This window comes from Cupressus sempervirens, chromosome 4 (assembly GCF_028749045.1).
Source record: "Cupressus sempervirens isolate cs-2001-9-10 chromosome 4, ASM2874904v1, whole genome shotgun sequence".
NCBI lineage: Eukaryota > Viridiplantae > Streptophyta > Pinopsida > Cupressales > Cupressaceae > Cupressus > Cupressus sempervirens.
Genome location: NC_143121.1, coordinates 89,254,189 through 89,266,463, shown reverse-complemented (window position 1 = coordinate 89,266,463; position 12,275 = coordinate 89,254,189).

Sequence of the window (12,275 nt, the reverse complement as noted above, 5' to 3'; positions counted from 1 at the left end):
GATTTGGTTTCAAGCAAATAGAACAAAAGTTTTGGATGCCAAAATAACTTAAATCGATGCATGTTTTGGACCAGGGGCCAACGAAAACAAAGAACAAGCAGGGTGTGACTCAAGTGTGAGAAGCATCTACATGGGTAAGCAATTAACAATGGATAGAATCTTTGGCCTTCCTAAGTGAGAAAGAAGTAGTGTTTGTCCTTGACTAAAATTATTTGTTGGTTTAAAGATTCCCTTGAGTAGTTTTAGCTTAGTTAGAACTCTTGTGAATGGAATTCAAAAAATGGGCCATGTATTATAAATGGGAAATGCTTTTTTTAATGGACGTCAAACTTTAATCTAGAAAAGGGGGAAGTTTATGAGGTTTCGGTCTGGTTGAGAGTCCATATTGGAGAGAAAAAACCCTAAGGTTGATAGGTAAATCAGCGGGTAAAGTAATAATAATTGAGGAAGTTATTGACCATGTGGATTTCTTTATTTGCCTTGGTATTCAAGTGTAGTGGTAGGAATATTAGGAAAATCTAATGCATGTTTTCTTGAGTATAGAAGATGGGAGATGGAGGAAACCACTTCTAGTAGAGGAAGAGAGGTCTAGGGTAAATCAGGAAGAGGGTTGATCCACAAGCAAAGGTAAGAATGTGCAAAATTGTTTTTAAGAAAAAGGATTATTCATCTTATAGAAGGTAAATGAAAGATAACCCCATGTTGGAATGTGTAATGAAGAAAAATGGAGTTTTGGTTGGGAAGGCGAAGTGATACACTATGGGAGGTCGAGAAGACTAATGAAGAATGTTATTGACAAAGTGTTTGATTAGGAATAGATGGAAGGTTTAGAAGTTGAGAGTGAAACCCCCTTTGATGGCAAAAATTATGAAACAATGATAATAAGGGACTTGGAGGGTCAAGTCATTGGTCCAATCGAGGAGGACCCAAGGAAAACTACCTAAGAGGCCAAGGATATTAGGGATGAATTAGAGAGGAGGGATATTTTAGTCAATGACATTTAGCAGAATGTTGCTTTAACCTTTGTGCTAGATTTGGAACCTATTATTGAACAAGTGAAATTCCTATAGGAGAAGGAACTAGTTTTTAGAAAGAAAAAAAATGTGAGTGTGACATCTCTAAAAATAGTTACTTGTGGATGGACAATTTTCATCTCACCTTTCCTAATAACCAAGAGGTAGAAGAGGTAGGCCCAATTTTTAAGGACATCAAGATCTCTCCAATCAATGGAGGATGCAAGATATAGTGGTGATAATCCTTATTATCCTCGGAGGGTGATTGGGAGGAGGTGAGAGATAGTGGTGATAATCCTTATTATTTTGAAGAAGAAATGGCGGACAAAGAGGAGTTATGATTGTTAGAAATGGAGAATATAGAGAGGGGGGTGAATCAGGATTCCAACTGTTCTTGCCCAATTATATAATTCAACACTTAACCATATACTTGCACACATGAATATTTACTAATAGTTGTTGACTATAGTAGTCTATTGATCTCTTTTTGTTGTAATTTTATTTTTAGCAATATTTTGATTATATTTTTGTGTGATATTGTCTTTAGTCATTTTACAATTGTCTTCCATTGTAATCTTATCTTTTGTCATATTTCAATTGCTTTCTAGTATAATCTTGTCTTTAGTCATATTTCAATTGCCTTTTAGTGTAATCTTATCTTTAGTCTGTTGGTATGTTCGCCGCTACACCAAAAGCTCGAGCTATTAGTGAACATCACAAAAATTGGACTTACCCAGAACCACGAGAGGTGGTTAAACCATGTCAGAAACCCCGAAGGAGGTGCTGACCACCAAGTCAACAATCTCCCCCTTAGCACCAATTGAGGGTTCTGCACCGACGGAATGGAGGAGACCTCCTAAGATTCAAACCTGTGACCCAAGGCTCTGATATCAATTGTTGATATGTTTCCTGCACCAAAAGCTCAAGCTATCAGTGAACGTCATAAACACTAGACTTACCCAGAACCACGAGAGGTGGTTAAGCCATGTTGCGAACCCCGAAGGAGGTGCTAACCACCAAGTCAACATAGTCATCTTCGAATTGTATTCTATTACAATCTTATCCTTAGTCATATTTTTATTGCCTCCCATTGTAATCTTATCTTTATGCATCGATCCGATAGAAAAAAAGAAAGCTCTCCTAATGTATTTTGTGTTGCAATGGATGGAATACATTACCTCGCACTATTTTAAATGTCAATGCCGAAAAAAGTCATCAATCAAAATATTTTGGTTGTACTTGATGATGACTATAATAGAACATTTAATGTGGTTAGTATTTCACTTTGATTTGATCTAATGTGTGGCAAGGGGAACATTTGATTCTATTACAGTATATTTGTTTAAACTTTGTTATGGCCCCTACAATTTTGTGATGACTATAAATGGTGCAAGAGCACCCAAGCCAAATCCTAGTCCTAGTTCCACATTTTTGTTTTTTGGCATGTACTGACCTTAGCCACGTCAGTTGAGTATGTTTGGACCTTAGAAGGTCATGTATGTTTTCTCCTAGATGGATTTGACTAGGCTCAATCCATTCTAGATGTTTTTGCTTACCTTGTGTTTTGGTTGTTAGGAAGCAAGATTAGGGTTATGTGTCTTACACCCTATAAATCTGGGGAAAGTTTGGTTTTGAGCTTAATTTGTCCTATTTGGTGTTTTCATATTTTTTTCGCATAGATTGGAGGGCATACATTATCATTTGATGCAAAGATGGGAAATATGTCAAAAAGATGTCAATTGTTGCAAAAGTTGTCAATTAGGAAAAATTGGTCCAAATTAGGCATAGACATCATTAAGAGACCATAATAGGCCTATTTGGAAGTTTTCAAGGGTTAGATGCAAAAGTTGCTAGGAGTTGCAAAAAAGTTGTCAGCAATTTTGAAAATTTGTATGACAAGATTTGACAAGAAAGTTGCATAGCGCAAGGATGGGGTTGATAGTTATGGTAACTATTTGAAACCTCTGAGAAAACATAAAAAACCATGAAGGAGACCCGTGTCAAGGATTGGAAGTTGTAATAAGCAAAGTTTGAAAACCAAAAGCCACGAATTGTTATTCCAAAATTAATAGTTTTTTGTGTTTTTGGCTACATGAGTGCTTTAATGGATTTAAGGACTTCTATTTTCATTTGATCCCTAGAATTCATGTTCTTACAATACATTTTGGTTTATATTTCAAGTTATGAAGAGTTCATTTGTTCATAGTTAGAAAGACTTTTGTGAATAGACAAATTGTTGGTCATGTTTTGGCAGTTTTGTGGAAAATGGCTCCCCCATGAACCCTCACCATGGAATCATCATGGTCTTGAGGGATATGGAGGTGGAGTCTTTGCACAGTGTATATAGAAAAGGAGGAGTCTAGACAAAAGTTGCTATTTTTCAAGTGATGCCCTAAGCAAGCTTTCAATGCATGGCTAGGCTATCTTAGCACTAGCAAGTTGATTTTGATGGATTGAATGTGTCAGAAAGTTAAATCTAAGATTTTCAAAAGGAGGAGGGATGTATGAGGAAGGTATGTGTGTGAGAAGAAGTTTCCAAGACAAGATTTTCCAATTTTTTCATTAGGCCCTAGCAAGTGTTGATAAGAAATGCTTGAAACCCTTTTTTTTAGGCATAAAAGTAGTACGGGGGTGCACAAGCAAGTTGAGAACCTAAGACCCACAAAATCTTGAAGTATTTCCAAAAGGGTATCCACATTGGAAATTAGTTTGCCACCTTGTTAATGGAAATTTGGAGTTATAGGCAAAAAACTAAGTTTGGAGGCCTAATTCAACTAGGTCTAATTAGGACAATTTTGTCAAATTTGAAGGAAGCGATAGGGAAACCTATGGATTTTGAATCCAACACTCCAATTTGAAGGTAGGAAGACCATGTTTGTTGGATTTGAGAGTTTGGTGAGTAAGTTGGAATATCTCTATGATGGATGCAAGTTGTAAAAACATTGGTATGTCTAGATAGGGAAGATTGGAGGATAGGATAGCAATCCTCTTGAGGTTAGGGTGACAAAGGGGAACCCTAGTAGGCTAGAGGAGAAGCCTAGGTGAGTCCCCTGTGAAGAAAGGGCTTGGAGGAATCCAATATACGTCAATAAAATACAAGCTCTTATAGAAAATATCTATGGAATTGCTTAATAGATGCATAAAAAGTGGTTTGTTTATGTAATTTTAGCTTTAGAGAAATATATTGAACTTACATGAACAAATTCTAGCCTCTTATGGTTTGATGAGGTTTGCATGTTTTGAAGTATCATACACTTGATTAATTTTTAGGCTTTTGGGGGCACCATTTTTTACTATCTTTCTTTGAGAGAGAGGGGAGGGGAGGGGGTAATGTAAGGGTTGCAAATAGTATTACCTTATTTGAAGGCTTTTGATGTTGTTTTTAATATTCGTGGATTTTAGTTATTGACTTTTTACTTCAAGGCTTATATGTTTGATTATGTCTTACATAGAAGAGAATTCAAAGTTGTTACTAGTTAGTTGCCTCTAATTTTAAATTCCTTCGATTTAAATTGACCAAATTCAATGAAAATATTTTTGCTTCATCAGTTTGTGGTAAAGTTGGTCCAATTATTTTGGAATATGGCTCTTAGGTTGGATTTTTTCATAAATGCCTAATTTTTCAGTGATGATTTGTTGTCACACAAAAGAGGAATGTGTACCTTGTATAGATGTCCCCTCGTGTATAGTTATTAAAAATATTTGTATTTAGTCAAGCTGTAAGAATTTGCCTTAGGGTAGAATTCACCCAAGACTAAGGAACTCAAACACAAGCACAATAATAGACCAAAGAAAGAGTATGATCAGAATGATGATATATTCATTCAATATGCCATATGAAAGTACGCTAGGAGTGCTTGTATATAGAGGCCTCTGGAGAGCTTTTAGAATGCATAGAAGTCAACATCATGATAAGTCATACAACTAGGCACATGTCCACCAAATATGGGTTATCCTCCATTAAGCACGGAAGTAAGTGTGATGATGTGAGGATAAGCCTACAATGGTGTAGCAAGTAAATCAGTGGTGTAGACAACATGTGCTAAATTAGGAGTGCGAATAACTATGTTGTCTACGTGACAACTTAGTGAATGATGCAAACTCCAATGTTGTATACACCATGTGTTGAACCAAAGTTGCATACTTCTATGTTGTCAACATGACAACTCATGATAGTACACAAACTCCTAAGTGTCTCACCTAAATAAATAATAAAATAATGCAAAATAATAAAATAATGCATTAACCTAAGTAAACTTAAGTAAAGTGTAAATAGTAAATACTTATTTACACCAAAACAAGCCAAGAAAGAATTGAACTAGATTAACATTTGCATTCCACCTAGGGAGTACATCCTTAGTTTAAATTTGGGCTTGACCCTTTGGTGAAATGGTGGGGCTTCTTTCTTGTAGCACCTACAACCAAGGTTCAAGTCCCCACTATTAGAAATAGATAATACAGGTTGGGGGGGGGGGGGGGGGGGAGAATCAGTATTCTACAAACTTCTGCCCACAACTAAATATTGTTAATTACTTTATAACATGCATATGAAAGTAAACCAATAATGTTGAACAATAAATATAACCATGTACACAAAGAACTCATAACACCATTATTTGTTAACTAGGGAAACTCTGGCCAAGGGAAAACCTCGGTAGGGATAATACATGCCAGATGATCCATTAAATAAAAGAATCATGTTGGAAATATTGACCCTATTAGGAGTCTATTAAATACATATAGTGTCTTGAGTCCTTGTTAGAGGACTAGACCTTATTAGAAGCCTCAACCCTGTTAGGAGTTGGTAGATCAAATATAATGTATGTAAGAAGAACCCATTGCCCCAACATGCATTTATATAATAAAGTTCTTTGCAAGGATAGATATACATACAATACTTTCTTGTTGTTTTAATTTGCACATACTCTAATCATACATTAAATCTTGCATCACATAGTTCGCATATCATCTCATCAACTTTACATCTATCACAAATATTGGATAGGTCACACACTTATGTGCACAAGATAAGATCTTTACTTATATTTGGCAAATTAGTAAATCTCTCCTCAGTTGGCCTTCATGTCGTCACACGCTTAACATAATATAAAATAGCTCACAGATTAACATTCACGAAGTTGGCTCATCATGACTAAGTAATTATTTTGTTACCAAAATAATTCCTTAAGTCGTTCTACTCTGTCAAATACCTGCACCAGTATTTCAATCATAACTCGTGGTATATTGTTCGTGTAATGCACTGCCTGGAGATCCTTGGAAGAAGGATAAATAAAAGCCAATAATTTTTAAAAGCATGGAATTAAATAGCATCAACATGCAACTGATCATACGATCACAACAAAAGACTTAAACAACCAATCCAAGCTTCCAACGAATCCCCAAGTGAAACTAAAACCAAAAATGACAATACTTCTGAAGTCACAAATCACATTTGAATCTAACAGATCCCAAATTCAAAAAGTCAAACCCTAGAGTTTAAGAACTCCATAAAAGGGTAGCCAAATCTCCTCTCAAAAAGTTTCAATCAAGTCAAAAGTGCCTGTCAGTCGCTCAAGCAAGTTTTCTCACAAAACCATGTGATAGTTTTCACTATAGCCATGCGATATTTCGCACTATAGCCAAGTGATACTTTGTAAGAATTTGGCTTAGGCCAGAATTCACCCAAGAACTAAAGAACTCAACACAAGCACATAGTAGACCAAAATAGACAGAGTATGATTAGAATGAAGATATTCATTCAATAACTGGTTGAGAGTACACTAGGAGTGCTTGAATATAAAGGCCTCAGGAGAGCTTCTAGAATGCATAGAAGTCAGCATCATGATATGTCATACAACCAGGCACATGTCCACCAGATATGGGTTATCCTTCATTAAGCACGAGATTAAGTGTGATGACGTGAGGATAAGCCTACAATGGTGTAGCACGCAAATCAGTGGTGTAGACAACATGTGCTAAATGAGGAGTGTGCTAAATGAGGAGTGCTGATAATTGTGTTGTCATCATGACAACTCAGTGAATGATGCATACTCCTGTGTTGTACTCACCATGTGCATAATTAGAGTTTCCTAACTCAATGAGAGTACACAAACTCCTAAGTGTCTCACCTAAAATAATAATAGAATAATGCAAAATAATTAAATAATGCATTAACCTAAGTAAAACTTAAGTAAGTGTAATAAGTAAATACTTATTTACACCAACACCCCCCCTTAAGTGCAACTTAGGGGAATGCCCTTAAGCTTACAAAATCTAGGATAAAATGCAATATGGGTCTTGGCTAGTAGGCCATGTTAGGTACCCATGTACATAATGATATGCAATCTCCCATAAAGCGGGGAAAGAGGGAAAACTTCATGGAAAAAACCCTCCCCCAAAAAGAGAGATAAATAGGGATGCATGGATGGATGGAGTAATCAAGACCCCCCCATTACGACATACATCTAGTATATACATAAGAGAATGATGAGAAGAGGAAGAGAGACAGGATGGGCTCCCCCCCCAAAGAAGAATGTCAAATAGTGACTGCTCTGATGAAGAAGATGATCCAAGACTGCAAAATGGTGTTCCTCCCCTTAGGAAGAAACAATGCCAAGGGTACAAATGAGACGCTTCCATTGCATGTGGAAAGAATCTCATGGATAAGTGATGTTTCTAAAACCTGCTCAACTGACTAAAGAACCTGTCCCAAAGAACTATCTGTCTTTGCAACTGATGAAGAACCTTGCTGCAACTGCTGATCATAAGTATCCACAATCACTTCAACCTGTGAGGATTGATCATGTAGAGAATGAACAAGAGAGTTAGATGGAGCTCTTGTGACAACTGAAGAAGGTAATTCTGCATCAAGAAGAAAAGGTAGATCATGAATACTGTCTCCCAAATCTGTCACTGAACCTGTATTTGGAAGACTGAATGTACCCTGCTATTCTGGACCTATGACTGTGGCTATGTATGCATGTGGACTGAACTGATGAAGTGACCTCTTATTGCAACTGTCGATAGAACCCCAAGTGTCTAAATCTATTGAAGCACTATCACTGAAATCACTATCACTATCCACACTGTATGATGAGCAAAGAGGAGTAGAGGACAAGCTTGGTGAACTTTCCTCAAAATGTACATCCTTCTCCACAAATATTTGATGTGTCTCAGGATGTAGAAGTCTGTATGCCTTCACACTATCTTCATAACCAATGAAAGTACAAGGCCGAGATGTTTGTTCCTTGCATCCCCTGGAAGATCTCTTTGCCCATGTAGGACAACCAAAGACTCTAAAGTGTGTCACAATAGGTTTTCTTCTGCACCATGCCTCAAAAGGAGTTTTGCCATCTAAGGCTAGATGAGGAGAATGATTAAGAATGTGAGTGGCACTTGAGATTGCTTCGACTTCTAATGATGGATCTAGAGACTTGGCATGAATCATGCAACTTGCCATAGATTTGAGAGTTCTAATCCTCAGAGCTGCAATATCTGTCTTATGCAGACTGAATGCTAGTGGAGTCTAAAGATCAATGCCCTCATGTCTGCAAAAGTCCATAAGTCTTCTGTTCACATACATGCTTCCATTGTCCATGCAGAGTACTTTGATGGCCTTTCTGGATTTTCGTTCAACATGAGCCTTGAATTCTAGAAACTTGCCCAACACTTCATTCTTGTTATGCAGAAAGTAGACCCAAGTGAACCTTGAAAAGTCATCAACAAAGGTAAGTATGTAGTGACCCTGACTGAATGCAAAAGGACCTGCTAATACTATGTGAACCATTTGTAGAACACTTGTTGCTCTAGAAGACTTCCCTCTTTCTAACTTCCTCTCCGGATGCATATCCACTGAATCTATTGAACACTCACCCTTAGAAAAGTTGATTTGAGGTAGACCTTTCACCATGTGGTATGTGCAAAGTTGCTGAAGATAGCAGTAGTCAAGATGACCATACCGCTCATGCCATAATTGCATGTTTGAATTGGATTGAGTTAACAAGGCCTTTGAAGGAGACTTGGGTACAAAATGAGAGAAAGAGTACAACCTTTTGTTATCATTCACTTTCCCCACTGCAACTAAGGAATCATCTTTAAGACTATGCACTTTTACTGAGTCTGGAAGGAACTCAACTCTATGTCCATCTCCGAGGTGAGTGATTTGGTAGATAAAAAGGAGATTTGAACTTAGGTTTGGAACATAGAGAACCTCTTGAAACTCTCCATTTTCCATCTCCATGCTTCCTTTTCCTTCAACTTCCATTTTGCTATCATTCCCCATGAAGATGTGTGGTACCTTGGACTGCTTCATTGAAGAAAAATCCTCCTTTGAAGAACCCATGTGATATGAGGCACCTGAGTCAAATATCCATTCTTTTGAAGAGTTTGCATTTGCCATGAATGTTTTCCCTTTGCCCTTTGAATCTAAAGACGACCCTTTATCCTTATAAACATTAGGCAATGGAACATTATGTTTCTTCATGATGTGAGTCAACTCATCAATCTTTTTGAGATAACACTCATGCTCTTCATGATCTGATTTCTTGCAATAAGCACACTTCTTCTTCTCCTTATTGTTGTTCCCTTTCTTGTTGGAATTCGAGGACTTGCCTTGTTGATTGGATTGTGGTGTTGTCTTTTCTGCATCCTTAGATTTGTCTTTCTTCCACTTCTTCTTACCCTTTCCTTTATTTGAAGACTGTCTAGCTGAATGTTGAGAACCCTTATTGTTGGCCACCAATGCTTTGGACTGAGGTGATTTGAGAATCCCCATTGATTTCAACTTCTTTTCTTCATCATCCAATAGTTTATCATATTCATCAAAAGTGACTTTCTTGTAGGCAGACCCTAAGGTAGTCTTTGAGGTGTTAAAAAAAGATACAAATGTGGAATACTCTAATGACAGCTTTTTATGGATGAGATAGATTAGTTTGTCATCTTTGATAGAACTCCCACAATCAGTAAGCTTAGTCCTTAATTCATTCACCTTGATGATGAAGTTTTGTATTGAGTCATATGACTTAGGATCTAAGGATACAAGCTCATCTTCAATTTTGAAAACATCATCTTCAGACACTTTACCATATAGGCTTTCAAGGGTATTCCAAGCTTCCTTGGATGTAGTACATTTCTTGATTTGATACATGATTTTATCATGTACCCCCAAACATATATCACCTAGGGCTTTCCTATCCATTGCTACCCAAGTTGAAATATCACTTGCAAAAACATTATCACCTGCTAGTTTAGGAAGAGTACCATCTACATATTGTGAAACTCCATTATGCATTAAGTGATACAACATTTTGATTGACCACGTAGCATAGTTATGAGGAGTTAATTTAGGAAACTTAAAGTTGCCCATAATGCAAAAAATGAAAGAAAATTGTAGAAAAGAGAGAACACAACACCAAGAACACCCCCCCTTTTCACTAAATCAAGAAACCCCCTCAAAATAGATGCTTTGGGCACTTTATCAGTAGTGCGATTACAATGGGCCACTTGCCAATTTTGGGCTTTGTGGACTTTTGATTTTGCTTGTTACAACTTCTTAATGGAGTACAAAACTAAAACTTTACAAAGTGCTACAGTTCTGAAGCATTACAAAGCAAAGAAAGGCCCTATTGTTGAAAGTGACAATTTTGTCCACACAACACTACAATCTGATGCTAGATCTAAAAGTAGACAAAAAAATACGCACTTTCAAAAAAATGGAACTTATTTTTGACTCCAGATGTGCCCGTACGGAGCGTTTGAAGTTATAAAATGTAGGATTATCTAGGTACAGTCGCCAAAAAATGCAATTTTTGAACAATCCATGCACCAAAACTAGAAAATAGCTACACCACTGAAAAATTTAGAAAATTTTACCTAATTTCAAAAAAACTTACACCTGATTTGGAGTCCGGATATGCGAGTTATGGCCTCCTAAAGTCGGACTGCAAAAACCAAAATTGATTTGGAGAGGGGTTCCATCAACAAATCATCGGGTTAAATTTGATGGTCATACGACCATCGCAGCAGTTGTAATTTAGCCTGAAATGATGTCCAAACAGGCATCAAATTTATGCTTATGAAATGATGATGTCAACATCTCCTTTGGTCCCCGATGATGTCAGCATGATGACATCATCATTATACGAAAATGTACGGACGTCCTCGTGGCCGATGACGTGTTGCCACATATGCGCTGACTGGGACAAGCAGAAGTCGACGTGACACTGTTGACTGGTCAGTCCAGTTACTGTTGACTAGGATGATGATGCAGGGCTGATTGTAGGTACATGTGTCACTGTTTGATAGGATAGGGAGGACAATGTGCGGCCTGTCTACAAGATTGCCACGTGGCAGGTGGTAGCCTACGCAGTCACTTTGTGACTGGACTACTATTTTTACAGGTGGGCAAATAGCTATGTCGCCACGTGTCCAAAGTAGCAGCGGTGTCGAAATTTCCTCACGGAATACTCGTTGCTCCCTTGAATCTTGAGCAGCGACTGCCGGAGCTATATGGAAATATCCCACATTCATGGGTTGAGCAGTCTACAGACTATTTATATAGTGAAGTCCGCAATGCACCAAACAAAAGAGAGCCACTGTGACTGTTTGCTGCTGGATCCCCAAATGTGCTCGTCGGCTTAATGTCGCTGGTGCCAGATTTCACTGTTATGAAGTCCGTATTTACAGAACGACTTGTGTGGGTAGATTATAGCTCATGGTATGAATAATAACTCTGCAATAATAAAATCCCACCAAAAATACAAAGCCGAGCTGGGGTGTCTCTGCCTGGTTTGGCAATTTTTTTTTTCTCTGACTCTGTAATTAATCCGAAAATAATTCAGAAAATACAAATGATCAACTTTCACCTAATATAGGCAAGTTTATAGTCGATCTTCACCGAATCAACGCTTCAAACGCAACAGTGAGGTCAGATCTGACTCTAGACACTCTCAATTTCTACAGATCCTCCGAATTTGTGTCGAGGTGTTAAAGCATGAACGGTCTCAAACAACTATGTGTAGAGAATCTCCCTCAGCTCTGATACCATGTAAGAATTTGGCTTAGGCCAAAATTCACCCAAGAACTAAAGAACTCAACACAAGCACACAGTAGACCAAAATAGACAGAGTATGATTAGAATGACGATATTCATTCAATAACTAGTTGAGAGTACACTAGGAGTGCCTTAATATAAAGGCCTCAGGAGAGCTACTAGAATGCATAGAAGTTAGCATCATGATATGTCATACAACCAGGCACATGTCC